The sequence below is a fragment of the Ailuropoda melanoleuca genome, chromosome 16 (genome assembly GCF_002007445.2).
Source record: "Ailuropoda melanoleuca isolate Jingjing chromosome 16, ASM200744v2, whole genome shotgun sequence".
In the NCBI taxonomy this organism is placed as follows: domain Eukaryota; kingdom Metazoa; phylum Chordata; class Mammalia; order Carnivora; family Ursidae; genus Ailuropoda; species Ailuropoda melanoleuca.
In genome coordinates, this window is record NC_048233.1 from 3,992,152 (window position 1) to 4,019,910 (window position 27,759).

General features: G+C 48.1%; 1 protein-coding gene across 2 annotated transcripts in view; it reads left to right on the forward strand.

Annotated features, from left to right (window-relative positions):
• Positions 1-748: 748 nt before the first annotated feature.
• TSPAN9 (tetraspanin 9) overlaps positions 749-27,759 on the forward strand; it is a 193,376-nt gene continuing 166,365 nt past the window's right edge. Inside the window, exon 1 of one of the 2 annotated variants that reach the window (XM_019793683.2) lies at positions 749-833. The gene's annotated coding sequence lies outside the window, so the exon portion shown is untranslated. The remainder of the gene's footprint in view (positions 834-27,759) is intronic. The other variant, XM_019793682.2, reaches the window with a different exon arrangement.

Below are 27,759 nucleotides of genomic sequence, written 5' to 3' on the forward strand. Positions count from 1 at the left end.
CTTGCTGGCCCAGTGCTCACTGCTGAGTGGTACAGAGTGAGCACAGTGTGGACCTCTGACGTCCTCATGAAATGAGTTTTGCTCCTTCTACAATGCCAGATTTGTATCCGCAGTAATATTTATTTGTACACGGGCCTGGCTTTCTCCAGGCTCACGTTTCCACAGAGAGCCAAGTGTCTCCTGTATATATTTTCATAGCCCAAGTTAACCACCCTTCCAGCTTCGCTCCAGTTTTCTCACTCACTCGATGGCCATTTTCTGCCACATGTTATTGCTCCACATGATAACTGTGGATGTGGTAGAGATGGAAGGAACAACGTGGCCTATTCCTTTACACCAGCCCCTCTCATAGGGTATGTGAGTCTGAGTTATGTCTCAGTAGAGTTATATCGTTTTACAGATTTTGAAACTTCAGAGCATTTGTCAGTGGTCAGAATTACAAATGTTAAGTTCTTGATACCAGGGGTCTACCCAGGGATGGCAAATAGGTTTAACGTGGATACTGTTACTTCTGTAATTGCCCATAGCAGACATCACTAATCGATCACAGCTATCTTAACTGCAGATGCTTCAGGCACCCACTATTAGCCGAGAGGCATTGGCACCGCAGCTGAAACCAGTTTGCCATTTCTGGTTTTCTGCATCTGTTGATTGAATAGATTTCTAGGTGGGAGGCTGCCTGCCCAAAGAGTGGCCATTGCTGGACAGAATTCACCCTGGAGTGGCTTCCCAGCAGAGTGATAACTTAATTTTTTCTTTTCCTGCAGGATTATCCTGGGATCTTCTCTTATCTGTCAGGGGCCAAGGTGTTTGCAGGAAATTCAAAGAAACAGGTCAGTCTGGGTCCACTGTATGGTGGAGTCTCTATCAGTGTGTGTGTTATGAACAGTCTAAATCTCTCTTGGCCTTTAACTGTGGATTGGGGAGGGAGGATAGAATGGGATGCTGATATTTTCTAGATGTCTCTCTGTCTTAGCTCTTAACTTCGAATTCATAAGCTCCTTCAATTGGGCTTTGGGGATTAAGGAGACAGTTACCCCCTCCCCGCTATTTCTGACAGTTGGGGTAAGACTCTCAATTTCTTTCTTGGCCACCCTGATTACAGGGAGGAGACCTAGGGAAGCAGGAGAGGCCTGTAACTTCCTGCTTCCTGTCTCCTCCCAGCAGGCCTGGGAGCCGAGGTGGAGGACCTCCCCCTAGCTGGCCAGAAAAGAATCTGAGGGGAGCTGGCCAATCCTACCTGTCTCTGTTCCTCTGTACTGGCTGCTGCAGCAATGCCCTCTGGCCCTCTGGGTGGGCACCCTCTGCCGGGACCCTCACCAGGATCCTAATCTCTGCTCCCAGAGGCTGGGGTCTTGCAGATAGCTTCTTTTGTTCCCAGCCCTCCTGCATCATCAAGGCCCCCACTGAGCTGGAGATAGGCAGGAGGTCCTTAGGCAGGTGGGCAGCCCCAGGGGATGGTGCTGATTCAGGTTGGGGGGGGTGCTGCTTACGGACCTGGGTCTTTTTGTGTTTTAATTTATGTGCTTTTTGTGTTTTACCCTGTGGCTTCCTCCTGCTGGGTGATTTGTAAATCTCTCACCTTCCAAGAATTCAGCAGTGTGGGAGTGGGGAGGGGGTGGCGGGTGGAAGAGGGTGCCGGCTGCTAGCTCACCTTGCCAAAAGATTCCTTTCTGCGTGAGTTCCGGCAGAGGTTATATCGCGTCCCAGGGTGGCCATGGACCTCTTCTTGTCCTGCCATACTTTGCCTCTCGTGCTTAGGGTTCCAGGGCTCACATTGGCCGTCATCAGGAGCCACCGTTTGACGCTTTATGTCCACAACGAATTTAACTGAAGTCATATCAAGTCGACTTTGAATCTCATTGAATGTTCCCCAGAGTCCTGCAGGGTAGTCCTCATTTGCTCCCATGTTACAGGGCCTGCAGCTGAGGCCGAGAGTGGGTCAGGGACTTGCCTGTGCCCACCTCTGGAGTGGGAGGTGAGCCGGGATTGCGACTGCCCTGCCCACTACAGACCTGTTGTCCCTTTCTGTGGCTCCTGAGAGTCGCCTCCAGCTCCGTCCTTCGTCCTCCTGCGGCAGGAATGTGGGAGCTCCCATTTTAAGTCTTCCCCCCTCCTCCCCAGAGCCGGGGTGGGGTGTCTGCTTTCATTGTCGTGCTCTGGGATTTGGAGCACCGCCTGCGGGTGGATGGCCCTGCAGCCAGGCACAGCAGCCCCAGCGGAAGGCGAGGGTCTGGTGGAGAGCGGGGCGGCAGGGACAAAACGGCTCGAGGCCTAGTGTCGCTCCACGCCCTCCTGGCTGCACACGGTACGGTTCGGCCTGGCCGGGCATGGAGACTGTGGGGCCTGCTCCCGGGGGGACCCGCCAGGGCAGAACATGGGAGCGAGCTTCCCAGGAGGCTGCGCAGCCCTGGGGAGACAGACAGGCCCTGACATCAGCAGTCGTTTCTGGCTAGAAGACCATCTGTCCTCCTTCTGTACAACCAGCAGGGAGACCCGAGGGAGGGACCCTGCAGATGGGAAGTGTATCCTCTCCTAGGGTTGTGGCCTCCCAGGGCTTTGGTGTTGCCATTTCTCGTTGTGCTGTTGAGCCTCTGGGATGATGACCAGCTCCTGGGATGGGGGGCTCTCATCTGGCTCCTGCCTCAGCCCCTAACGGGCTTTGTGACCTTTGGCAAATGAGTTGCTTTCTTCAGGCTGGTTTCCTCACCTGCAAAATGGGGGTGTGGACGGCCAACTGCTAAGGCTCCTTTAGCTCTGATGAAGGTGGTTTCTGAGTGGAACGAGGGCGTTTTGGCTTCCAGTCCTGGGACTTTCCAAATATCTCCTCCCTTCACCAAGTGCCCTCTCTGCCTCCGGCCTAGAGGTAGATGGAGGAGGAAGGAATGAAGTTAATGATTAAACGGGAGGCACTGATTTCTGATGAAGCAGGACAGGGGGCGGAGGTTGTTTGCAGAGATGGTCGCAGGTCTGCTGGTGGTAGGGTCTTGCGGCCTGACTTCCGTCCTGTGCTGATGGCTCGGCTGCTACTTTCATTTTAACCGCCTCCTGCCTGATGCATTTAGGAGCTAGAAAGTTCCATTGCTGTACTCCAGCCTGATGAATTAATAATTTCAACTTCAAGTATAGCCACAGCATCATGAAACGAGAATATCTGCCTGGGTGGAGTCCAGCTTCCAAACCCTTTCCCTCCTCTTGAACCAAAAACTCAGCCTGAGCTGGATCGAGGCCCTTGTGAATGGGACAGAACCAGAAAAAGCCAGAAAGAGCACCTCTGCAGGCTTGGAATATTACCGCATATGTGCTTTAGTTTATACTCAGGAGTGAAATGTGGATTATTTTTTGACTATTCATTGTTTAATTTGATACTATCTGTGCTTTTGAGTTTACCACACCCCTTCTCCCCTCCATCTTCCTTCCCACTCCCCACACAGTGGCTGGAAATTAATTGTACTTTGAATACTTACTTACTTTCTGAGAGTCTTGTGACCATTTTTATGTTGAGTGGTCAGTGTTCGTTGAAATATCTGACCTTGTGATGGGGATGTGAAAGGAAAGGATGCTGATGGACTACTGTCCAGGGGGTCTGAAGAGTCAGACAGCTCAGCAGACCCCCTGGGAATCTCCCTGCTTTTTGGGGGAGGCTTGACTGCCCCTTCAGAAAGGCTAAGGGTCCTGCAACCCTGGCACAGGATCTTGGTGAGTTCTTGGCCTTGGCCTTAGGCAGTGTAGGCCACGCTAACCCTTACACCACCTTTATGCACATTTGAGAAACTGTCCTTTCTCGGGTTAAAAAGAAAAATTAAAATGAATAAATGATTGTAAAACCTGAACGATGCCCAGGTGTGCCTGGTAAGTGTCCCGGAGCGCCGGTGGGCAGTAGCCCTGGCTGTCTGTATGGCTGTGCCCACTACCTGCCACCCCCCAGAGGTACACGTTGCCGGCGGCACAGGCCTGCTGTGCTCCGCCCACTCCCAGCGAGGGCCGCGCGTCTGGCTCTGAAGTCGGGGTGAGGGGCTGGGGCTGGGCACGGGCCTCTGAGAACAGTGGTGAGGGGGAGGGATGTGATGGTGGGGGGATACTCAGAGCAAGGCTGGAACAAGGTGTGGCCAGGCACGTGGGTCTGCGTGTGTTTGCCCTTGTGTGTGTGGCTGGGTGTGCCTGCGTGGGTTTGTGTGGGAAGGGCTTCTTTTGCATTGTTCTGAGACTCAGGTGAGAGGCCCACCTGAGCCCTTTGAGTCTGGCACTGTATACCTGTGACGTGAATGCCTCCTCCTTAGAGGATAGTGTAAGACTTGAACACAGCACCTGACAGCCCTGCCGGAGCCCTCTCACCTGGCCACCTGCCACAGGGCAGAAACTGAGGCTGAGGGGCCTGCTACTCTCTGACAAGCCCTGGAGGTGATGGTGCCGGGGGCAGAGGGGGCGGATCCTGCCCGAGCAAGTCCCCAGCCCCGACTTGGGCTGAGTCCTGTAGAAGGGCTGAGGGGCAGGGCGACTGGCTGGGTTTGAATGGGGGGTGTGAACACGTCGAATGACATGTTGTGTTTTAGAGAAAGTGAGGTAGAGGTCTGGGCTTGCAATTTTCCACTTGTCTTAATCCTGAGAGATTCTAAACAGCTTTGTTTAAAAACTGGACATGCACATTGCGGCCACCTGAGGGAGAAGCGCCGCTGGGCCTCTCAGGAAGGCAATTAGGTTTGAAGCCAGAGTTTGGATCTGAATGCAGCTTGTGGGACCTGAAGGATGGGGAGGGAGAGCCCCTAGAGCAGCCCCAAAGGCATGAGTCACCCTGAATTAGCAGCCGTTGCAAATCGGCTACCACTTGCGTGCTGCTGGAGATGGGCGGGTAGGGAGGAAGCTCTCATCCAGGGGCATCACCCGCCATCCAGGCTGTGGGCGCAGAGAGGGATGTGAGTTGGAACTGCCTGTCTGGGCTCTTCCTCTCTCCCACTGTTAGCCAGAGAAGCTGGAGATGGTGGTGGCCAGTCGGCCTGTGTCGGTGAAGTTTCCCCGTGAAGGGCCGTCAGTACCTGCCTTGCAGAGAGGATGATGCAGTACACCATCCTGTCCAGGGCAGGGCCGGGTGGAACTTTCTCTGAGGACCCATAGAGGAACCCGGGGGAGATTGGGCTGAGCCTCGAGGGAAGGGTGGAATTTCGAGAAGCAAAGGAAGGGGTTCTTTGAGGGTTTGCAGTGGTGGAGGTGGGGGTCGAGCTGGGTGTGACCTGGATATGAGCACAGGGAAGAGGGAGGAGCATAGCTGGCAAGAGAGGTGGGCTCCATGCTGGGGGCACCTTGAATGCCACCCGGAGGAGAGTCAGATTCTAGGAGACTAGCAGTGGGGAGCCAATGTGGGGGGGGGGTCCCTGAATGGGGGAATGACACGCTGAAAGGGATGTTTTAGGAACAATCAGCTTGTAGCGGAATTCAGGGTGAATTTTTTTTAAATATACTTTCCTTTGTTGTTGTTGCAAAAATAACACAAATTCGTTATAATATTTGTACGTTATATAAATCATATAAAAGGAATATCTCCTTTAATCCTGCCCTTCAGAGATAGTCACTGTTAATACTTTGGTTTTTATTCTTTCCAGGTATTTTTATGAGCAACTGGCATCCAGCCGTCCACCTATTAACTTAACAATTTCCATAAATAGAATTGTAATATACTGACTGGCAACTTCTTTAGCCATCTTTCCACATCGGTGCATAGAGAATGACCTCATTCTTGGGAATAGCTGCACAGACTTGCTGGATGAGTGTTGTATTGATTGTTTATCGCCACAGAACAAACCACACCAAAATGTAGTAGATTAACACAAGAAACGTTTTGTTTGCTCGCAATTCTGTGGCCAGACTCGGCTGGTCTCATCACCCAAGCTTATTAATGTGGTGACAGTCACCTGGTGGCTCTGCAGGGCCTCGACAGGCTGAGAGCCTCTGGCACCTGCCTGGTGAATGGTGCTGCCTCTCCTCTTGGTCCCTCTTCCCCCTCAAGGAGGCTAGCCTTTCAGGTGAAAATGGGATCTCCGAGACCTCTTGGGATCTAGGCTCTGAGGTCTCACAGCGTAACATCCATCGGCTGCTTGGGCAAAGCAAGTCATAGGACTGGTCAGAACTCTGGGGCTGGGGGAAAGACTCCACTTCATGAAGGCACGTGTGCTCAGGCCTGGGGGACATGGATATGCAGTCCCTTCATGTGCCCAGAAGGAGGAGAATTAGAATATTTGGGAATTGACCTCACTGATCATTGGAAGACAGCACAGGCCCCTGCCCTTCTCAGCCCCCCTCTTTACCATATGGGTTAACCTGGGAAACTGGCAAGGACAGGACACTTGATCTTCTTGTTGGGCGAGAGGTGTTGTTTCAGGGTGCTTCTGTGTGTTTGCGTGTGTGTGGGGCTCGTGCTGGCAGGGGGTTGAGGGTCATCTTGAATTTGGGCTCTGGAGCAGACAGCTTCTCCTGCTAGGGCTACTGGAGCTGTAGAAGGAGGCTGGAAGCTCTGGAAGCTGCCAAGAGCTTGGCTGCTTAGTACCCTTGCTGATTTTCATGGCATCTCTGAAGAATGTGAGTCCCTGAGTGACAGGTCTTTAAGAAAGTCAGCTGGCCACTCCAGATCCAAGCCTCTGCTGGGAATTCATTTATTCATCCACCCAGCAAATACCGCACCTACCATGCCCTAGACTTTCTCCCTATCCTCTCATAATCGCAGGTGGGAAAGAAGAAGGCCGGGGCCTGTACTGTTCACAGTCCTTCCCTCTCAGGCAGTGCAATGGACTTGACATTTTGAATGCTTTTTTTTTTTTTTAAGATTTTATTTATTTATTTGACAGAGATAGAGACAGCCAGCGAGAGAAGGAACACAAGCAGGGGGAGTGGGAGAGGAAGAAGTAGGCTCATGGCGGAGGAGCCTGATGTGGGGCTCGATCCCAGAGCGCCAGGATCACGCCCTGAGCCGAAGGCAGACGCTTAACCGCTGTGCCACCCAGGCGCCCCTGGACTTGACATTTTGACTTCCCACAATGTATTTGTTTTTAAAATTTCCTTATCACCTGCCTCGGTAGCTCTTCTCTCCTGTGAAATGTCACAAGTGGCAGGGAGGCAGCAGGAAACGGGGAAAGGCAGCTCGGGTCATTAATGAATCCCCAGTGCCAGTTTAGAGGATGCTGGCGTGGGGCTGCTGGTGAAGTCCTCGTCGGCGCTGATCATTCATCAAACTTACCTCTCCCCGGAGATCTTAGGCTGGACTCGATGAAATACACTTTCCTAGCACAACAATGTTCTTTGGCCTGTCATCTGCCTCACGGTTTGTGCATTCATCACATAAGAACAAAGGCTGAGTGGGGTTTCACATTTGAAAATCCCTCGGTGTTTTATTTTCTCCCCATTCCCTCTCAGCATCTCTTGGAAAAGAAATGTTGTGTGGCAGAAAGGTTCTCTGTTTGTGAAAGTGCGGTTCACACTGTGCGGCTCAGCCTCTGGGTCATTCTTCCTCCTCCTGCTCTACTGTGCCTTGGGGACACACGCCCAGCTCAGCTAGAGGACTGGGTGAGGAGTGTGGGGGAAGGGCAGGCAGCTGCACCATGCTCGGAGCCACCCGGATGCTTCTGGGTGACCCGGGGTGCCAGCACCGGGCTACTGTTGTGGGGTTAATGACATCTGATCAGCTCACAGGGCTGACTGCGCACCAGTGTTTAGGGTTGAGGAAAAACGTGCAAAGCTGAGTCTGCAAACCTTGAGAAATCTGGCATCACAGCAAAACAAGAAACCTCAGCAACTCCTTTTGGCCAAGGAATTGGAAAAACTGGGTGGAAGACCTTAGCCTGTTTCAACTGAGAGTTTGCTACTTTGAGGCATATATGTACTAGGTACATTCCCTGTAAGCAGAGATCCAGGAGGCCTTTCTCTGATTCCTAACTTCTCTGCCCATGCCTCCAGCCTTGTTTCTCGTTCTCTATAGATATGAAGGTGGACACACTTCAGCATACTCAAGTCATGCTGTTAATTCATCAACAAGCAGTTATTAAGTGCTTTGATTCTTTTTGTTAATTAAAAAAATTTTTTTAAAGATTTTATTTATTTGAGATAATGAGAGAGAGAGCACGAGTAGGGAGCAGAGGGAGAGGGAGATGCTTCTCCCTTTCCGCTGAGCAAGGAGCCCGATATGAGGCTCAATCCCAGGACCCTGGGATCATGACCTGAGCTGAAGGCAGATGCTCAACCGACTGAGCCACCTAAGTACCCAATTTTTTAAAAAAATTAAAAGAAAATTTACGAACGTAGGCTTCACACTCAGCGTGGAGCCCAGTGTAGGGCTTGACCTCATGGTCCTGGGAACAAGATCTGAGCAGAGATCAAAAGTCCAGGGCTTAACTGACCGAGCCACCCAGGCGCCCCTGTGCACCTTGATTCTTTAAACGTCTGAGGCATCTTTTGATCCAAGTGCTCTGTGTGATGGGGGAGCTTCCGTTCAAGATGGCAGTGTGGGAAGATCCTGAACTCGTCTCCTCCCATAGACACAACAGATCTACAGTTACCCAGGGAAAAACTTCCCCTGAAAAAGACCTGAGAACTACTGGAATAAGGTCCTCCACAATAGATAAACAGGCCAGAACGAGATGGGTAGGTGAGTCAGAGACACGGTCTTGCCAAAAACTCCACCCCCAGCACAATACCCATATTCGGGAGGAATCTCACAAATATGGAGCTTGTCCCTGTATGGAGAGGAGTTTGTGCCCCGCATCAGTACCCCAGTCCTTGGGACCTGCACCAGAGAGACGAGCCCCCAAAATATCTGGTTTTGAAAACCAACAGGACATATGTCTGAGAAAGCCGCAGGGCTGTAGGGAACCTAGACTCCACTCTTAAAGGGCTCGTGTACAGACGCACTTGTCCTGGGATAGTGCAGAAGCAGCCATTTGAAAAGCACCTAGACTATAAGTGAAAGAGATTCATTTGCTGTTCTTGAAGTGTCTACCAGAAGGGCATCCCCTGGGACTCTCTCTGGGGATGGAGACGTCATGGGTACCATTTTGGGTATACTCCTTCTACCCTGTAAGTGCCTGTCCTGGAGGCTGCCTTTTTGTCACTCTCCCTCTACCCTGCTAGCACTGGTGGACATCCCCTGTGTTACTTCCTGAGACCCTGCCTAAGCCAGTAGGACAAAAGCCCTGCCCCCACCTGCTGCCCCACTGCAGCCCCGTCAAAGCTGGCCTGTGTATGGAGCCCACCCAGGGGATGCCCGAGCACCTGGCTCCGGTGGCCGAAGGGGATTGTATTTCTGGGTCATACAGGTCTGAAACAATTGGAGAGACAGTTCTTGGCAGACTGCCAACCCCAGGGCACTGCACAGACAGCAGACTGATACCACCCCGTTATCTGATGGGAAAGGCCTATTTACTTGTCCTGGAGCTTTAGCCTGAGGGGTGGGCTTCAGGGTTGCCACACATCTAGAGCCTCTGGAGGTGCTGTCAGGGAACGTGGGGTACCACCTTTGAGCTGACCTTGCTACACCCCTCAGAAAGCTTGCTGTTACCTCCCAGAGAGGGGCCTCACATTTTGCAACTGTCACTGAAGGCTCATCTCCAGACTGCTTGTTTTGCAGGCCAGCAGGGTCTATGATTATGATCCCAGAAGACTATATATATTTGCTTGCCTTAAAGCTTGCTGCTTGAGGGTCTAGCTTCCAAACAGCCTGGGACCAGGTGCTGACTGAAATCCCTCCATCTGGAACACTGACAAATCTTGTCATATCCTCCACAACAGGCCCCCCCCCCCCCCCCCNGGGCCCCCCCCCCCCGCCCAGGAAAAAATCGGGCTGCTCAGATAAGCATAAAGATTCTAGAGACAGACAAGAGCTAGGGCACAGTTGAACAATAAAGTTCATCTCCTACATCAGGCCCTCCCGCAAGACTGGGAGAGAGAGCTGTTTCACCTAATGCATAGAAACACACAGAAACTCAGGCAAAATGAGGAGACAGGGGAATATGTTCCAAACAGAAGAACAAGATGAAACTCCAGGAGAAAAAACCTTTAATGAAACAGAGATGAGTAATTTACATGATAAAGGTTTCAAAGTAGTGGTTATAAAGGTACTCACCAAACTTGGAAGAAGAATGGTTAAACACCGTGAGAACTTCAACAAAGAGATAGAAAATATAAGTACCGAACAGAAATAGTAGAACTGAAGTATACACTGGAGGGTTCAACAGCAGACTACCCAAAGCAGACGATAGAATCAGTGAGCTGAAAGACAGGGCAGTGGAACTCATCCAGAAAAAGAGCAAAAAGAAAAAAGAACTAAAAAAATGAAGGTAGCCTAAGGGACAACATCGAGTGGACTAACATTCACATTATAGGAATCCCAAAAGAAGAGAGAGAGAAAGAGGCAGAAAACTTAGTTGAAGAAATAATGACTGAGAACTTCCATAACCCGGGCAGGAGACACACATCTAGATCCAGGAATCCCAGAGAATTCCAAACAAGATGAACCCAAAGATACTGCACCAAGACACGTTATAATTAAAATGTGCAAAGTTAAGGATACAGATGGAATCTTAAAAATAACTTGTTTGGTACAAGGCAGCCACTGTAAGACTATCAGCAGATTTCTCAGCAGAAACATTATAGACCAGCAGGGAGTGACATGATATATTCAAAATGTAGAAAGGAAAACACTTCCAACCAAGAATACCTGGGGTGCCTGGGTGGCTCAGATGGTTAAGCATCTTGACTTTGGCTCAGGTCTTGATCTCAGAGTCCTAGGATGGAGCCCCATGTCAGGCTCCCTGCTCAGTGGGGAGCTTGCTTCTCCCTCTCCTTCTGCCTCTCCGCTCCACTCATGCTCTTTCTCTCTCTCAAATGAATAAATAAAATCTTAAAGAAAAAAATAAGAATACTCTACTTGGCAAGGTTATCATTCACAATTAAAAGAGATATAAAGAGCTTTCCAAAAGCTAAAGGAGTTCATCAACATTAAACTGGTCCTACAAGAAATAGTAAAGGGACATCTTTAAGCTGAAAAGAAAGGGGACTAATTAGTAACAAGAAAACATGTGAAAGTGAAAATCTCACTGGGAAATGTAAATATTTATAAAGGTAGTGGACTAATCACTGATAAAGCTAGTATGAAGGTTAAAAGGTAAAAGTATTAAAATTAACTGTAACTACAGTAGTTAAAGGATACACAAAATAAAGAAGATGTAAAATGTGATATTAAAAATTTAATTGTTAGGGGGGAGTAAAAATGTAGAGTTCTAGAATGCATTCAAACAACCTGCTGTCAACTTAAAACAGATTGCTATATATATGGCAGAGATAACATATATATATATATCTATCATATCATATGATATATGATAATATATGTGTGTGTGCATATATATATATATATATATATATATATGCCTCATGGTAACAGCAGAGCGAAATCTCATAATAGATACACAAAAGATAATGGGAAAGGAACCTGAGCACAATACTATAGAAAGCCATCAAAGCATAAGGGAAACAAACTGCGAGAAGAAGAAAGTAACAGAGAGGAACTACAAAACAGACCAAAAAAACAAAACAAAACAAAAACCCCCACAACAAAATGTCAATAAGTACCTACCTTAAATTTGATATAGAATATAAATAATTGAGCTAAATTCTCCAATCAAAGACATAGAGTGGCTGAATGGATTAAAAAAACCTCAAAAAACCACTATGAGCTACCTACGAGAGACTCACTTCAGGACACATAGAGACTGAAAGTGAAGGGATGGGGAAAGATGTTTCATGTAAATGGAAACCAAAAGAAAGCAGGGGTAGCTATACTGACATCAGACCAAAGACTGTAATAAAAGACAAAGATGGAGACTACAAAATGATAAAAGGGTCAATCCAGCAAGAAGATATAACATTTGTATATATTTTTATACCCAACACAGCAGCATCTAAGTACACAAAACAGGGGTGCCTGGGTGGCTCAGTCGGTTAAGCGGCTGCCTTCGGCTCAGGTCATGATCCTGGGGTCCTGGGATCGAGCCCTGCCTTGGGCTTCCTGCTCAGCAAGGAGCCTGCTTCTCTAGCTCCCTCTGCTTGCTGCTCTTCCTGCTTGTGCTCTGTCTCTCTCTGTCAGATCAAGAAATAAAATCTCTAATAAAATAAAAATATAAAAAAAATACACAAAGCAAATATTAACAGACCTAAAGGGAAAAATGGACAACAATACAATGATAGTAGGGGACTTTTATACCCCACTTACATTAATGAATAGATCATCCAGCAGAAATCAATAAGGAAACATTACATTGGTCTTATATTAGACCACATGGACTTAATAGATATGTACAGAACCTTCTATCCAAAAGCAGCAGAATACACAATCTTCTGAAATGCACATGGAACACTCCATGATAGATCATGTGTTAGACCACAAAACAAGTCTCAATAAATTTAAGAAGATTAAAAAATATTTTATTTATTCATTTGAGAGAGAGAGAGAGAACACAAGCAGGGGGAGAGGCAGAGGGAGAAGCAGACTCTGCACTGAGCAGGGAGCCTGACATGGGGCTCGATCCCAGGACTTGGAGATCATGACCCGAGCTGAAGGCAGGCACTTAACCATCTGAGCCACCCAGGTGCCCCAAATTTAAGAAGATTTAAATCACATCAAGCATCTTTTCCAACCACAATGGTATAAAACTAGGAATCAATTACAAGAAGAAAGTTAGAAAAATCACAAATATATGGAGATTAAGCAACGTGCTATTGAACAACTAATGGGTCAATGAAGAAATCAAAGAAGAAATAAAAAAGATACATTGAGACAAGTGAAAATGGAACTACAACATACCAGAATCTATGGGATGCAGCAGAAGTAGTTAAAAGAGTCACGGTCCTAGTGCTAACTGCCTACCTCAAGAAATAAGAAAAATCTCCAATAAACAGTCTAACTTTATACCTAAAGGAACTAGAAAAAGAAGAACAAATGAAGCCCAAAATTAGATAAAGGAAGGAAATAATAAAGATCAGACTGAAAATAAGTGAAATAAAGACTGAAAAGATAATAGGAAAAATCAGTGAAACTAAGAGCTGGTTCTTTGAAAAGATTAGCAGAGTTGACAAACCATTAGCTAGACTCACTAAGAAAAAAAAGAGAGGGCTCAAATAAATAAAATCAGAAATGAAAGAGGGGAAGTTACAACTGATACCAAAGAAGTGCAAAGGATTATAAGGACTACTACAAACGCTTATGTGCCAACAAACTGGACAATGGAGAAGAAATGGATAAGTTCCTAGAAACATACAGTCTTCTAAGACTGAATCATGAAGATGTAAAAAATCTTTTTTTTTTTTTTTAAAGATTTTATTTTCCTATTTGAGAGAGAGTAAGCAAGAGAGAGCAAGAGCAGTGTGTGTGTGGGGGGGGGGCAGAAGGAGAGGGAGAAGCAGACTCCCCTCTGGGCAGGGAGCCCAAAAGGAGGCTCGATCCCCAGACTCTGAGACCATGACCTGAGCCAAAAGCAGACACCCGACCAACTGAGCCAGCCAGGTGTCCCAAAGATGTAAAAAATCTGGATAGACTAGTAAGGAGAGTGAATCAAAAACTTTCCAACAAACAAAAAGTCCAGGACCAAAAGCCTTCCCTAGTGAATTCTATCAAACATTCAAAGAAGATTTAATACCTAGCCTTTTCTAAAACTATTCCAAAAAGTTGAGGAGAGGGAATGCTTCCAAACTCATTTCATGAGGCCAGTATTACTCTGATACGAAAACCAGACAGGGACACCACAAAATAAGAGAAAATTATAGGTCAGTATCCCTGATGAACAGAGATGAAAAATTCCTCAGCAAAATATTAGCAAACTGAACTTAGCAATACATTAAAAGCATCATACGCCATGATCAAGTGTGATTTATTCAAGGGACGCAAGGATGTTTTAACATTTTCAAATCAGTGTGATACACCATATTAAAATGAAAGAAAATCATGTGATCATTTCAATAGATGCAGAAAAATCACTGACAAATTAACCATCCATTTGTGATAAAAACTCTCAACAAAGTGGGTATAGATGTAGCGTACCTCAACATGATAAAGGCCATAAGTGACAAGCCCACAACTGACATCATACTTAATGACAAAAAACCGAAAGCTTGTCCCTTAAGATCGGGAACAAGAAAAGGATGCCTACTGTTGCCACTTTTATTCAGCATAGTGTTGGAAATTCTAGCCAGAGCAATTGGGCAGGAAAAAGTAATAAAAAGCATCTAAATTAGAAAGGAAGAAGTAAAACTGTCACTGTTGGTGGACAACATGATTTATATATAGAAAATCCTAGAGACTCTACCAAAAAGCTGTTAGAACTAGTATATGAATTTGGTAAAGTTGCAGGGTACAAAACCAATATACAAAAATCTGTTTTTTTTTAATAGACTAAGAATGAACTATCAGAATGAGAAATTAAAAAAATCCCATTTCATACTGCATCAGAAAGAACAAAGTATCTAGGATTAAATTTAACCAAGGAGGTGAAAGACTTGTACACTGAAAACTATGACATTGATGAAAGAAATTGAAGGCATGAATAAATGAAAAGATATTTTGTGCTCATAGATTGGAAGAATTCATATTATTAAAATGTCCATATTTTCCAAAGCAATCTACAGATTTAGTGCAATCCCTATTAAAATTCTAGTGGTATTTTTCACAGAAATAGAACAAACAGTCCTAAGGTTTGTATGGAACCACAAAAGATCCCATTTAGCCAAAGCAATCCCTAGAAAGAGGAGCAAAGCTGGAGGCATCACACTCCCTGATGCAAACTATACTACAAAGCTATAGGAAACCAAAACAGTATGGTATTGGCATAAACACAGACACAGAGATCAGTGGAATATAGCAGAGAGCCCAGAAATCAAACCATGCATATATGGTCATTTAATTTACAACAGAGTAAGCAAGAACATACAATAAGGACAGGACAGTCTCTTCAGTAGGTGTTGGGAAAACTAGACAGCCACATGCAAAAGAATGAAATTGGACCACTGTCTTACATCATACATGAAAATCAGCTCAAAATGGATTGAAGACTTGAATATGAGACTGGAAACCATAAAGCTGCCAGAAGGAAACATAGGTAGTAAGCTCCTTGACATTGATCTTAGTGGTATCTTTTCGTATCTGAATCCAGAAGTAAAGGAAACAAAAGCAAAAATAAACAAATGGGACTACATCAAACTAAAAAGCTTCTGCACAGTGAGGGAAACCATCAAGAAAATACAAGGGCAACCTGAGAGAAGATATTTGCAAATCATGTCTTTGATAAGGGGTTATGACCTAAAATGCAGAAAGAACTCCTACAACCCAATAACAAAAATTCAAACAATCTGATAAAAAAATGGGCAGAGGAGCTAATGGACATTTCTCCAAAGAAGACATGCCGATGGCCAACAGGCACATGAAAAGGTGCTCAACATCTCTTGTCACTGGGGAAGTGCAAGTCAAAGTCAGAAGAAGATATCACCTCGCCCCTGTTAGAATGATTAAAAAGACAAAAAATAACAAACGTTGGCAAGGATGTGGAGAAAAGAGAATCCTTGTGCAGGGCTGGTGCAGCCACTCTGGAAAACAGTATGGAGGTTCCTCAAAAAATTAAAAATAGAACTGCCCTATGATCCGGCAATTCCTCCTCTGGGTAATTATCCAAAGGAAACGACACTCATTTGAAAAGATATGTGTACCCCTGTGTTCATTGGAGCGTTAATTTGTAATAGCCAAGATATGGAAGCAAGCTAAAGGCCGTCGATGGCTGAATGGGTAAAGATGCGGTGTAGACATACAATGGAATAAATACAACTCAAGAAAAAGATGCAGTGTTGCCATTTGTGACAACATGGGTGGACCTCAAGAGTATTATCTAAGTGAAATAAGTAGAAAAAAGAAAATACTTTATGATTTCACTTATATCTGGAATCCAAAAAACATAACCAAACCGAACATAGATACAGAGAACAATTGGTTGCCAGAGGGGAGTTTGTGGATTGAGAGAAATGGGGGAAGGCGATCAAGAGGTACAAACTTCCGCTTATAAAGTAAGTAAGTCACAGGGATGTAATGTACAGCACGAGGACTGTAGTCAATAATAATGTATTGCAAAATTGAAACTCGTTAAGAAAGTAAATCTTAAAAGTTCCTATCGTAAGAAAAATGATTTCTGTAAATTTGTGTGGTGACAGATGATATATAGACTTACTGTGATGATCATTTTTCAGTGTATTCAGATGTAGAATGATTATGTGGTATACCTGAAACTATTATAATCTATCTCAATTAAAATTCAATAAAAAAAACCCTATTTGAATAGGGTATAAATTGTGGGCAATGCATTATTAAAAGAGAGAGTGACTGACTGATTTAGACGATGTAGGGTTAGGTGAGTCCCTAACCCTTTCTGTTCTTGGCTGCCGACTGCCTCCTTTGTTTTGTGTGTCCCCCCACCCGCACCCCAAGGCTCGGTCTTGCAGCATCCCTGGCACCCAGGAGCGGGCTCTGGAGGCCAGACAGGAAGGCAGGAGGTGGCTGGAGACGCAGCCGGAGCCCTCTTTGCAGGGCTCAAAGGAGAGGCGTGCCTGGACCCAGCTGAAGCCTTGCTGCTTTATAGTTACACCTCATGTGGGACAAAAATGATGTTCCCTCACCTTCCTCACTGCTTACCCAAATGCCTCTGCGTGGTTTAACAAGTTTAGGTGTCCCTGAGGAGAAGGATGGCCGTCCCCTGGGGATGCCTCAGGCTCTGAGGACACTTCTTCAAGCCGAGAGTTGCAGCTGCATGTCTGGAGCATGTGTGTGACTTCCCCAGAGGGGCCGCACTCTAGCAGCTGATGGGGAAGCTGGCAGCGGGTGCCACCGTGCCCAGGGCTGGGCGAGCTGGTAGGTGCTTCCAGCCCGTGCTTGTTCTGGACACCGCAGGCCGGATGGTCAGGTGGAGAGGGCCTCTCCCTCCACAGAGACTCCCTTTCTCACATTCCAGTTAAGCCTGAGGCACGTGGGAGAGTAGCGTCCCGGAGTTGGAGGACCTGAATCAGACACATTTTCTTCTCTCTGGGAATACTTTTGGGGCGCTGGCCTTTGGGATGCTAATACTGATTGCAGGACCTGCTTAGGCCAAGTGGGGGAAGCCACAGAGTTGTCCCCAGTGCTGGGGTGTGGCTGGCAGTCCAGTTTCCTGGGCCCTCCCTGCAGCTGGCTCTGGTGGTACGAGTGCTGGTCAGCCCCGGTGGAAATACTTGCTTGACCCTTTCTGTGGGCTGGGCTGTGGGAGTGTGTGAGGCTTGTCGGGGCGAGCCCCACGCTGACTCTGGCACAGAGGAGAAGGGGAAGCAGTTCTCTAGACTGCAGGGACTTTCTCCTATGGCCCTCACCAGGAACTAAAGCGTTAGGTGCTGCCACATCCTAGACCCAGTGATACAGGGGACTGGTGTCCACAGACCCTGCAGCCACCCGCCCTTCCCACTCCCCAGGTTCCAGGCAGCGTTCGTGCTGCGAGATGATGGCCCCGCAGACTCAGGATTTCCGTAGCCTCTGCTGGTGTTCTCTGATAAGCAGGGACATTTCTAAGGGCTCCCCCTAGTCTCTGGATCTTCATTCCTTCTGGGGAGTGGAGCCCTTGATTTTCCCCTCCACTGATGCTTTGCCTGTTTTCTCGCTGTCTGGCACCAGGTGGGCACTCAAATATTTTTTGAATGAATGAATACTGCATTCGTGATAGAAAAAGAAACGTATGCCTCATCTAGCCCATTTCCCTGGACGCTGAGAGCACATGCTTGATTTGAAACTGTCCGTCTTCATAAGTGCAGGGGTTTGAAATGTCTCTGGGGAGGAGGCAGGGCTCATAGGTCAGGAGCTCCATACTCAAGGGGCTGCGGCTCGGCCTGAGAGACTTACGCTGCCTTTTCCCTGAGAGAAGGTGGAGAGGAGGCCACTGCTTGGAAATTTCACGGTTGAGGAAACTGAGGCTGGTTTTCTCAGGGTCTCCAGGTAGTTGAGCAGAGGAGGCTGGAGCCAGACTTTCTAGATCCTGACCCTGGATTCTGTCTATTTTATTCTACCCCTACACGCATCTTCTTCAGTTCACCCAGGGGTACCTCAGAGTTCCTAATACTCTGTATGTGAGGTGACCTTGCGGTGTCTGGGGGCAGCTTTGTAGGAAAACATGCACCCCAAATGGCCAGATCCGTGGGGACTTGAGAGAGGCACGTGTGCGGTTATTTTGGGTTTGGTGGGCGGGGCTCAGATCTCTCTGGCATTCCCGGGCGCTGGCCTCTCAGAATTGACCAGAATGGAAGGATGATAAAAATCGAGGCTCCAGGAATAGCTCAAGAATTTGTTCATTCTTAACCTCTGTGAAGAGATGCCGCCCAACCCAGAGCCCACAATGAAGGTGGGGCTGAGGGAGGGTGCTGCTGTGGAGAGGGGGAGAGAAGGAGAGTTAAGACAATTTCCTCTTCCTCCCCTGGGAAGGGCCAATCTGATATGAGCAGGATTTAGAGGCCAGAGGAATGTCCCTCCTCCCGCTGGACCATCCCTGGCTCTTGTTGAGGGGGTGTCTCCTGGGAGCTCCCACGGGCTGGGGCAGTGGGTCTAGCTCTCTGGATCTCGGACTGCCTCTTTCTGTTTCTCTGTCCTTCTCAGACGTAGGCAGCCTTGGGGGCAGCTGTGGCCTCGGATCCTCAGGGAGGCTTACGCCTTCCTCCCTTCCCTGGAGTCCGGCCCAGAGTCACTTTTGCTCAGTATATGAGAGGGAGATGTGTCCTGAGCATCTGCTCTATAGAAGTTCAGGAGCTCGGTGATGCCAGGAATGTGCCATTGCCCTGGGGGAGCTGGAGCGGACATGTGAAGGTGACCATGTGTAGACATTCACACACTTACTAGCATCGTCCAGAGCAGTCCATGCTTCTGGAGGCGCGGTCGGGGCTGTAACAGGGAGAGCAGGTCAGTGGACGGAGCAGTCCACTAGGAGGCAGGAAGCCTGGCTTGTCCTGGACCAACCACATTACTGCTCTAGGCCTTAGATTTTCTTTTTTTTTTTTTAATCTGTAAAGTGAAGAATCTCTGATCCCTGAGGTCCTTTCTGGCTTAAGAATTATCTGATTCCAGGGGTTGCAGGGAGGAAGAACTTTCTCAGATGGGTGGGATGTTTTTGTGCCTCTGCTCTTTGTTCCATATAGGATCCGAGAGTGGGCATCTCAGCTGGTCAGCCCCATGTTGGGGGGGTGGTGGCTGAAGCCTCAAGATGTCATAGGTGGGCCTCAAACCTCTCTTCTGTTCTCTGGACACTCCTGCTTAGGAAAACTGTAAAGCCTGACATTAGATTTAAAAAATCAGTTGCCCTTGTCCAGGATGAGGTGATCATCCCTTGTCCTACAAGATGAGGTCCGAGGGTTCAGAGCCTGCACCTGCCCCTGGCTGGCCTTACTGCTTCCCACTTGGAGCTACTTTGCCCCTTTTGTTTCTGTAATGCCAAATTACCTGTAGGCTCTCCTCCCTCTCCCCACCATGCAAGTTCTCCTTTCCCATTGTGCCTGGTATGGTCTACTTGCTTGAAATGCCCCTACTGTCCTGCATTGTGTTTTCTCTTATCTGCATTGTTTTAGCAAGTTGGAAAATTTGTTCAGCCATTATTTCTTGGAGCATTTTTCTGCTCCCCCACCCTTTTCTCTTTCTAGAATTTCAGTTACTTGCACATTAGCCTCTTGGATATTGTCCTACAAGTTCCTGATGCTCTATTAATCTTTTTCAGTCTTTTATCTTTGTGTGCTTTATTTGAGATCGTTTTATTGTTACGTCTTCAAGTACAATGCCATTTTCTTCTGCCGTGTCTAATCTGAGGTTAATTGCTTCCATCCAGTGTCTTTTTCATTTCAGATACTATCTTCTTCATCTCTAGAAGTTAGATTTGAGTCTTTTTTATATCTTTCATATCTCTTCTCATCATGTGTATGTTTCCCTCTAAGTATGCCACATACTTACAATCTATTTTTTTACCCTCGTCTACTAGTTTTGTCATCTCTGTCATTTTGGGGTCTTTTTTGTTAGCTGATTTTTCTCCTGGTTCTGGGTCATATTTTTCTGTTTCTTAGAATGCCTGCTAATTTTCTTTTTTTTTTTATATGTTATGCTAGTCACCATACAGTACATCACTAGCTTTTGATGTAGCGTTCCATGGTTCATTGTTTGTCTATAACACCCAGTGCTCCATGCAATACGTGCCCTCCTTAATACCCTTCACTGGGTTAGCCCATCCCCCATCCCCCTCCCCTCTGAAACCCTCAGTTTGTTTCCCATAGTCCATAGTCTCTCATGGTTCATCTCCCCCTATGATTACCCTGCTTCATTTTCCCCTTCCTTCTCCTGATGTCTTCCCTGCTATTCCTTATGTTCCATAAATAAGTGAAACCATATGGTAATTGTCTTTCTCTGTTTGACTTATTTCACTTAGCATAATCTCCTTCAGTTCCATCCATGTTGATGCAAATGTTAGGTAATCATCCTTTCTGATGGCTAATATTCCAGTGTATATATGGACCACATCTTCTTTATCCATTCGTCTGTTGAAGGGCATTTCGGTTCCTTCCACGATTTAGCTGTTGTGGACATTGCCGCTATGAACATTGGGGTGCATATGGCCCTTCTTTTCACTACATCTGTATCTTTGGCATAAATACCCAGCAGTGCAATTGCTGGGTCATAGGGTAGCTTTATTTTTAACTTTTTGAGGGACCTCCGCACTGTTTTCCAAAGTGGCTGTACCAACTTGTGAATGCCTGCTAATTTTCAATTGGATGCCAGACATTGTGAACTTAATGTTGCTGGATTTTGTTTTATTTCTTTAAATAGTATTGGACTTTATTCTGGCATGCATTTAAGTTGCCTGGGATCAACTTAATATTTGAGGCTTGTCGTTAAGCTTTGTTAGGGTGGTTCTAGAGCAACCTTTAGTCTAGGGCTAATTGAGCTTCACTATTAAGGCACCACCCTTCTGAGGACTCTGCCCAGTTCCCTGGGTGTAGTAGGGGCTCTGCACTCTCGAAGGGGGAGTGTGACCGCTTTCTGGCCCTGTGTGTGCTCTACAAATCATTTGGCGTATTGCTTTCCACGGATTCTCTCCCCGGTCTTGTGGAGCTTCACTCCCCATGTGTGTGGATTAGCCGGAGAGTCAAGGGGACTCCTCTGCATATCTCTAGAGCACCCTCTCTGTGCAGCCCCTCCCCGCTGCTGTCCCATCTGAAATTCTAGCTCTGTGAACTCTGATTTCTGTCTCCTCAGCTTGGTGAGACCGCTGGACTCCATTTGGATTCCTCCTCCTGTGCAGCTGTGTGCAAGCCACCTCCAGGCCGTCAGCTGGGCAGTCGGAGGACTCAGTCTTTTGATTCCTTCTTCTCAAGGATTACAATCCTGTGATGCCTGTTGTCCCACATCTGAAGGAGTTGTTCCATGTGTTCTGTTCGGTTTTCTAGCTGTTTAAAGTGGGAGGGCAGAGCCAGTCCATTACTTCACGGCGGTAAACTGAAGTCCAGCGTTATTGGAGGACTCACCTGAGGCGTCACTTCCTTCCCCACTGGAGAAGATATCTCTAGTCAGCATTCCTACAACACCCCACAAACAGCATATTATTTTCCTCATAATTTTGTCTAGGCTTGTTTGTTCTCTCTCTATGTAGGCTCTCTCCTGGAATACAAAGATGAGATGGCATTTTTTTTGGTTTTGTTATCAAAGAGAATATAATATTTCCCTTGTGCCTAGTCCAGTGCCTGGCATCTAGTAGATGGCCTGTGTTCGTTGACTGAATGAATGAATGAAAAATGAAAGAAGCTGTACGCTAACCATGCCATGTGGTTGCTAAGAAGAAGAGTAGGTATGGAGTTCAGACCCTCTCTGTGCTTTGTGGAGTTTATACCACATCTGTAGCATTGGGTTTTGTTCATTCTGGTTGGGACACTGGCAGATCCGAATTCATCCAGACAAGGGTGACTTATGATGCCGGAAACTACACCACATGGGAATTGGATGAAAGGTTTGGGAAAGTTCATCTTGTCTGGAAATTGTTTTTATGGAATGTTAAGGGGGACACAATAATCACTTTCTAATGTGTGCAGGATGGATATGGAAGAAGAGGGCTTAAATGTATCATATCCTATGGTTTCAGGGGGCCAAACCTAGGACCCATGAGTGAGGGGATTCCAAGAGATCAGATTTGGATCCAGTTCCAGAAAGAACTTTCTAGAGCCATCCAGCAGATGAATGGGCTATCTTGGGAGGTTGTGAGCTCTTCATCACTTCTGGGATTTAACCAAAGACTGATATTTATTAACCAGGGATTTTGTGTTTGGGATTGTAAGATTAAATCTAATGTTGTGTGAGATCATCTCTAAGATGCACTCAGTGATTCTAAATCTTACTTCTCCCTTGAACCCCATGATTCATCCCTTCTTGCAACTCCCAGTCCCCGACACACACCCATACACACACACACACACACACACCCCTGAATACGTGCTCCTTACTACTGTTTGGTGAAACTCCTCACACTCCTTCATCCTTGCCTAAAGTGGACTCCTTCTCATGGCCTTGCGGATTAGCTGCTCACTGTCTGTGCTTATCTCCTTCGTTTCGATTTCAGCCTGCCTGGCACCCCATCGATGGGCTGGTTCCTTATGTCAGTGCCTTGTCCCATTGTCTTCTGTGTCTGGAGACACAGTGCCTTTGAGACAGCGGATAACTCTGGTTAGGCCATTGTTCTCCCACCTGCCCACACAGCAAAGTCTGGCCACCTTGCTGCAGCCATTCTCAGTGCTTGTGTGTTGCTCTGAACTGTCCCGGCCACTCTTGACCTGTTCATTGACTTGCTTCTCTGAGATTGTGTCTCTTCCTCCGTGGGGCCTCTCTCCTTCCTGGACCAAAAGCTCCTGGGGAGGTGTCACTCCACTGGTCTAGGATGGTATATCTTGCCCACTCTGGAGGCCCTTGTAGTAGTGGTGTTTGGAAGATTTCTCAAGAGAATCTTCAAGCACCTGCCTTTTCCTATTTTTAAGGTGGCCTCTAGGGAGCTCCAAGTAAGATTCCAGCCCAGGAAGGAAGGGTGAGTCTGCAGTTCAGTGGCTGGGAGGGGAGTGTAGAGGGCTGACTCAGAAGGGACCAAAAGCCAAGGGCCCCATCTTCCACTTCCCTGAAGCTGTTGTCCAACCTCTTGGTGGAAGGAGCCTTTGTCAGGTGATTGGTGCATCTTGGTTGTGTGCTAGGGAATCCATGGTGCCTCCCTGACCCCCTCATTGTTTCTGCAGCAGTCAGCTGTGCCTAGGGGGTAAGTCACAGCTCGGGAGGCTTTGGGGCAAAGGCTTTACAGGAAGCGGGCCTGAGATGAGCAATTGTCCTGGCCGCCCAGTGCCCTGGCCTGACCCCAAGTGGCCTTGATCTCCCCAGCACCTCCCTCCCCCTGTGCTGCTCCTCTTCCTTCAGCTCGCTGAGCCGCACATGCTCATGGATATGAGGCGTACTCTTGAACTTGGACTTGGGTTCTCTGATCCTCTTAGCCTTGGTCAGACGAGTTTGACATGGAGAAGCCTTGTGTCTTCTTCAGCAAATGGGAAGAAGAGTGGCTCCACTGGGGAGCTGGGGGATGGGCTCATTTGCATGACTGATGTTCAAGGCTCCTGATCCCAGAGCAGCTTTCACTGTCCTGGATGGTGTGGGCTTAGCCTCTTGGTCAGCAAAAGCACAGCAGCCCTTGCAAATGGAGAGTCCTTTCTCCCATCGGAGCAAAGGGAACGTTATCTGGAAACTGATCTGTCTGGCGGGCTGGAGCCCAACAGTATTTGGGCGCACACGGTCAGCAGTCAGCAGCCACCGGAAGGGGAGCTCCGGGAGAGAAGGCGCATAGCTCTCTGTGTTTGCTCTATACGTCCAGCACGGAGACAGCAATTGGCACAGAGTAGGCACTGACAACTGAATGAAAGCATCCCAGAGGAAGGAGGCCCAGCTTTCACGCGGCCGGGACTAGGCAGCACCTGCCCTGTGCCATCTCGGGGGGTGGGGGGGCAGATGTGCAGCGGGGAAAGAACGCGCCCAGACCCCTCGCTGTTAGATGGGAAACTTAAGTGTTTGGTCTCCCCGCTGCCTGCTTGTTCTGTTGGAGGGCTGCCAAGACAATGATAAAAACAATGATATAATTATAGCTAATATTGACAGAGTGTGTTCTGTCATGATGGGTAGTATTTTGGCCTAATTCTTGAATGCATTCACTGAAACGAGGTTTCCGGAACTTGTTCACCCTCCCCATGGCCTTCTGCACCAATCCCCTAGTGCCTGCCTTAGAACACACTTGCCCTTGATGTGAAGATAATAAAAATATATTCACTATTTTTGTCAGTGTCATGCATGGTAGCTGTTGTGTGCATGCTGTTTTAGGTCAACAAATGTTTTATTCAGGGTGTTTATATTGGTCATCTTTCTGGTCTCTATGTGGTTATCAGGATGGGATTTGCTCCTTTTTGCTTCTTCTGGTCATCTGTTGAGCGCCTACCATGTGTAAGTAGGTCCTGGGCACCAGGGTTTTAGTGGGGAGTAGTCCCTGATGCACCCGCCTGTCTGAGGACTTCAGACCTGACTTAGCTGGATCCTGGGGGCAGGAACTGTGTGTGCACCCCTCTCTGTGTCAATCTCCTGCTCTTACTGAAAGTTGGCCTGGGGGATGCCGCTGGAAAAGCAATTTTGGGGTCTTCCATTTCTGTAGGATGCCCCACTATGAAAGCACCAAGGCGTATTCCCAGGCATCATCTTACTGATTCCCCCTGACAATGACCTTGAGAAGTGGCTAGAATGAGAATTGTTTGATTGCTTGGTTTTTTTTTCGGAGGAGGCCACTGAGCCTCAGAGGACTGACAGCTTGTAAGTGGGGGCTGAGGACTTGTGATTCCAATCTGGCCTTGGCTTCCTCACCCTGAGTGTTCTGAGACTTGCTCATTCCACAGATGTCTGAGGGGCTCCTCTGTGCCAGGCACTGTTCTGGCGCTGGGGCTGCAGAAGTGAAGGAAAATCCCTGTCCTCAAGAGCTTTGGTGCAGGAAATAGACAACAAACACATAATTTAAGCTCTGTATTATGTTGGGTGATGACAAATGCTATGGAGAAGAGTGAAATAGGGAAGGTGGTGGAGGAGAGGGCAGGGGTCAGGGATTATGGCTTAAACCAGGGTACATAGGGAGGGCCTTACTGAGGAAGTGAATTTCAGCAGAGATGGAAGAAGGCGATGGAGCCCAACCTGAAGATATCTGGGGGAGGTGCATCCCATGGCAGAAGGAACAGGATGTGCAAAGGCCCTGAGGTAGGAATGTGTGAGGCTTGTTCAAGCCTGTACAGCTGGAGTGAAGTGAGCAAGGGAAAGGTTATGGTACTCAGATTGCATAGGGCCTTGAAAGGCTTTTTGAGGACTTTGGCTTGTATGGTGGCAAGGTGGGAGCCAGTGGGGGAATTTGATCAAGGAAAGACAGACTTGCCTTGCATTTCAAAAGGCCCATAGGCTGCTACGTTGAGAATCGGCTGAGAGTATGCAGTGGCAGTAGCAACAGTAATACGTGCTTTTTTCAGTGCCAGGCACGGTCGCGTTCAATCCTCCCGACAACTCTCTCCATCTTCCTTCAGAGGAAACCCAGACTCAGCTGGTAGAGCCGGCTATCAGTTTAGGACAGTCTGATTCAAAGTTTATGTTCTTTTTTTTTTTTTTTTTAAAGATTTTATTTATTTATTCGACAGAGATAGAGACAGCCAGCGAGAGAGGGAGCACAAGCAGGGGGAGTGGGAGAGGAAGAAGCAGGCTCATAGCAGAAGAGCCTGATGTGGGGCTCGATTCCATAACGCCGGGATCACGCCCTGAGCCGAAGGCAGACGCTTAACCGCTTTGCCACCCAGGCGCCCCCAAAGTTTATGTTCTTGACTGGTGTCCAGTTTTCAGTGATGAAGGGATGGATTGTTTGGGATGATGGCGAACAAACGCCTGGGTGTGGCAGTCAGGCTGACCCTGTGCCCATTCTTCAGCTCCTTTCAGGTGTTCAGACGGCCACCCAGAAGAGGGGGGAGGGGCAGGCTCTCTCTCCTTGAAGTCTTCCCAGGCGGAGGCCGGGGCAAATTGCTTCCAGATGAGGGAAGGCAGCTTGGGGAGTGGAATTTGTGCCCTGTCTCGAGACAGCAGCCTCTCAGGGCCCAAGAGGGCCCTGTGTCTTTGTGTTTGGCATATGAGACAAGCCCTGTACTTAGAGACCTGAAATTTTTGCTACCGACTGGGGGTCAGCGCTCTGAGGCAGGTGGGCGGGAGGCCGCTGCAGATGGGTTTTCCGTCCCTGGAGCCAGAGCCTCCCTCTCTTTCTGAGTGAAGCCTGGGCCAAAGTGCCCTGTATTTTATCCCTCCCTTTTCTTCCAAGAGGCTTAGATCAGTTTCAGAATGTCACTTCCATAATCCACTTATTTATTGCTCCCTAAGGAAGTGGGAAGATTTTTCCCTGTCTTTAAAAAAAAAAGTGCTGGGGCGCCGGCTGGCTCAGTCCGTAGAGCATGGACTCTTGATCTCAGGCACGTGAGTTCGAGCCCCACATTGGGGGTTGAACTTACTTTATAATAAAAAGAAGTGCTGCAGGGTGGAAAACTGAGGTCAGGAAGTGAGGCTGGGGTGGAGTGAGGGAGGGAACCCAGAGGTCTGGGCCCAGGCCTGGGTGCAGCTTGCCTGGAGTGGGGCAGGGAGGGAAGAGCTAAGCTGAGGTGGGAAACTGGGGCCTCTGGACTTGGGGGTTGTTCCTTGTACCGTGGGCTTTGGTGTCTGAATTTGTGAGAGGTGGGGCTGACCTGGGACTTCCTGCCCTTACCTAGCCTGTGGTCTCAAGGAACTGATGCGGCCCTGGCGGTGCAAAGGGAGAGAGATTCTTAAAAAGAGGTATTGGAGGAGACAGCTCAGCGTCACCCTGGGCCCTGGTTCTGGAGCTGGAGCAGGATACACCCCCCCCCACCTTGAATACATACCACCCGCAGCGCCAGACCTCAGCGGTGGCCCCAGGGAGGAGGGTGCATTGTTCCACAGGGTAGAAAAGGACCATTTTGGGAAGGAAAGGCTGCTTCTTGGCTGCTCAGATCCCAGCGGGTTACCAGCCGCAGACGCAAAGCAAACAGGCCCCTGACTTTGTTTCTATTTCAGAAACCTCACTGCCACTGACATGCCATGGCTGTGGAACACAACATCGTCACGGGGCTATGAGAATCCAATGAGACTTGGGCCCAGCCGCCTCCTGCTGTGGGGGTGGGGGAGGGGGCGCCCAGCATGGGGACTCTATCTAGAAAGCTGTCTCCATCAATTCGAGTCAGAGTGGGGGAGGGGCCGCACGTTCCTCAGCTTTGGCCGTCCTCCTGCCCTCAGGATCCATAAAGTGAAAATCTGCATGAAGACCCAAGGGCCGCCAGGCAGGGCTGTAAAGGGTGGGAGGTCGCCTGGAAACTTGGATTGCATTCCCAGCCGGTTTGGCTGACCAACCAGATGACTGGGCCTTCTTTCTAGTCTCCCGGCCCCCTGGGACCTTTCTGAGCCTGAAAGCTCTGGTTTTCACAGGTGGGGGTGAGGAGACATGGCCCAAGTACAGAGACCCTCCGTGCCCCTGCCCAGCCCCCAGATGCCAGGTACCCTTCCTCCGGGCCCTCTGCATGCTTGTTGTTAGGTCCGGCTTCTCCTTTCTG